This window comes from Lolium rigidum, chromosome 7, assembly GCF_022539505.1.
Source record: "Lolium rigidum isolate FL_2022 chromosome 7, APGP_CSIRO_Lrig_0.1, whole genome shotgun sequence".
Taxonomy (NCBI): domain Eukaryota; kingdom Viridiplantae; phylum Streptophyta; class Magnoliopsida; order Poales; family Poaceae; genus Lolium; species Lolium rigidum.
In genome coordinates this window covers 350,520,185-350,523,311 of record NC_061514.1, presented here as the reverse complement: position 1 = coordinate 350,523,311, position 3,127 = coordinate 350,520,185, and positions in this window count along the sequence as shown.

The following is a 3,127-nucleotide window of genomic DNA, read 5'->3' as shown; positions in this document are numbered from 1 at the left end:
CTGCTTCATGATTTGCGGGAGATTTCACATAAAATATCACATAAAATCCAAAATTGGAGACAAAACTACCCTACCAAAATTTCCCGCCCCTCTCCCCAAAACTCCCGCCCCTGCCCCCAATATTTCCCGCCCCTTCCCGCCACTCCCGCACCTGGTCGGCACCCTAAAATCCCGCACCTGGTCGAAATGCCCGAAACGCCACAACTAAAGTAAAAAAGGCTAGGGTTATTTTCGTAAATGCCCTAAACGCTCTATCTCCAAATCCCCAATCCCCAGATCCCCAATCCCCAATTCCCACCAAGAACAACGGGGCGAGCGACGCACGGCAACGCGCGGGGAGGCGCTCGCGACGACGGCAACGCGCGGGGAGGCCCTCGCGACGACGGCAACCGGTTGATCTTCCTCGCCATCGAAGCCCCCGACCTCCGACCCCCCGGAATCCTCCCTCGGCTCCCTCCAGGCAAGTCCTCCTCCTTCAATCCAGTCTCCATCAATAGCGGCTTGAATCTGCGGCTGATACGGTAGATCCATTCACAGTCGTTGGCATCTTGCTAGCTTTCTTGCGCGCGATGGCTAGGGTTAGGGTCTGCATCTTGCTAGCTTTCTTGCGCGCGATGGCTAGGGTTAGGCCTGCGTCGCGCGACGGCTAGGGTTAGGTCTAGCTTGATTTCTTGATGGTTTGGTCTGGGTCTGCCTCTAGGGTTTGTTCTGTGCCTGTCTCTTTTAGGATGATGATTTGTATTTATCCTTCTTGATTTGTTATTACCTGAGACTGATGTTCTTGTGAGACTTCTTGAACATATAGTACTTCTCCTTGTACCGATTGGGCATCAATCCTTCTTGATTTGTATTACTCCGAGACTCGTTGTTCTTGTTGCATTTCATCAATGAGACTGCTGGTGTTGGTTCATTGCTCTGGTCCTCTTGGTGTTTCAGTTTTGGTGGTTCGATTGGTTGTTCATCTCAGCTCACACCACCCATGTCAGTGGGTTCATTTCAGAGTGGAACGCTTTATTTTACTGTTTATTGTTAATTATTGCCTTGTACTCCGTAGTTTAGAGGCAAAAGGAGCTTTGGGTGGTAGGTAATGGAATATGACACCTAGGTAGCTAGCTTTGATTGATCAGTTGTTTCTGTGCTTTGGAAATTCAGTAGCTTCAGTCAGCTTCTTCCGTAAGATGAATTCAACATACATACAACTATGGTTGCTCTAATGTGTGATAACTTCATCGTTGTTACGCCACTCGCATTACTGCATCAATTATGGTTGCTCTAATGCGTTAATATTTTTTATCGGTGGCGGCTCTAATGTTATTGCTGCATGCATAGTTGTTGTCTAATGATTCTCATTTGCCACTTCGCTAGGTAAGAAGATTAAGGTTTGTGGCGCTGTAGGACGAGCTGCAGCGGAACAGCTTCAAGGACAATATCAAAGAGAACCAGGTGAAGATGCACTACAAACCAGCTTTATTTTTCGGTGCTTGTCGTTACTCCTAACTGGACTTGACATGACATGGATGTTTGTTCATTAAGCGATGATTGTTTATTACTGGTCAATGTCTGATTATCATGATTGATGAAATTAATCTACATCATACATCAGGAAGTACTGGTAAATTAAATATATGATCTAGATAAACATATTCATGACATGCCAAATTATGGATATGCTCTGGTTCTTTGTTTGCATTCATATGGTGTGTATCTAATTTGTTCTCATTCTGTTTTGCAAGCTAACAAGCACAAGTCCAACCCCTCAAGATTAGCCATGACAAGGATGGCACCGAAGAGGCAACCGGCTGGTATGCTACCTCCTCCTTGTGCTTATGCTGCTAGGATTAAAGAATCTATCGCTTATGCTTATGCTCTTGCTGCCAAGTATACAGATGTGCGTAGCTTATGATTGTGATGTTGTAGTAATAGAAATGAATTGTTTGTCCGAATAAACTGTCACCTTAAATAATCTATCGGGATTAATCGGAACTAAAAACTGGTATGCTACCTTAGCTGTTTGAGTTGTCTTGCTTCCTATGCATTTCAACCATTCATCTAATGGTTACAATTTATTCATGTAAAGAAGCGCCACTCACGGAAATCGAGAAGATTAGGGCTAGAACCATGATGAGGAACAACCGCATCTTCCAATCCCTAGGCATTGGTGCAATAGCATCAATGCTTAGGAAGTCGAATGATTGTCCAGAAGGTAGCACAATTACAAGTGATGGAGCATCTGCCATAACACAAGGGGAGAGCTCAGACTACAATCCTAGAGATGATGAAGTTATTGATGGAGAGGAGGTTGAGGACAATGTAGTGAAGAAAAATGTTAAGGTGCAAACTCTGATCTTGTTTGGAGGGGTGGGAGTAGTTGGATATGTCTGCTTTGTTTTTCTTTCATTGTATGCATATAGTTTTGTAACTTCTGATCTAATGCTGCTGTCCTTACTATTTATATGAGGCCCAGAAGGTTTCTAGGAGGAAGAAGAGTGGTGTTAAGAAGAAGAAGATCGCCGCTAAGAAGACAAGCTCGAGGAGGAAGAGCTCGAAACAGCTTACTACAATGGGTCCATCAAGAGTATTTGCTTGTACCTCCGGGAGGGTCAAAGAGGCTGCTGGAAGTTGAAGAGTCTGCTCCCACTCGAGTCACAAGGTCAAAGGCAGCAAATGTAAGCAACCATGAAGAAATCCTTCCAGCACAACGACCGAGAAAGCTCGCGAGCAGATGGATGATATGCAGCAGCCCTTGGGTGAAGAAAGGAACATGAGCCTCCAGCTTAGCCCCGTTACAACAAGAGCCCACCAGCTTAGCCCCGTTACAACAAGAGCCCTCCAGCTTAGCCCTGTTACAACAAGAGCCCGGAGTCAGCCAGCCTTGTCTGAACAAACTGAGCAGCCAGTGTATGGTGATGATGATGCTGAAGATCACGCTGATGCTGATGATGATGAAGGCAAGTTTGTTCTCTGAAAATTTAGTATATCGTCTGAACCATATTGATCCCTTTCTTTATAATGCATTTCTCATGTGTAATGGATAAGAAGTCATGAATTTCGTATGTTTCCTTTCCAGGGACAGTTGTTGTGGTCAACAGCAAAAGGAAGGGCTCAGGGCTAGAGAGGATGACGAAGT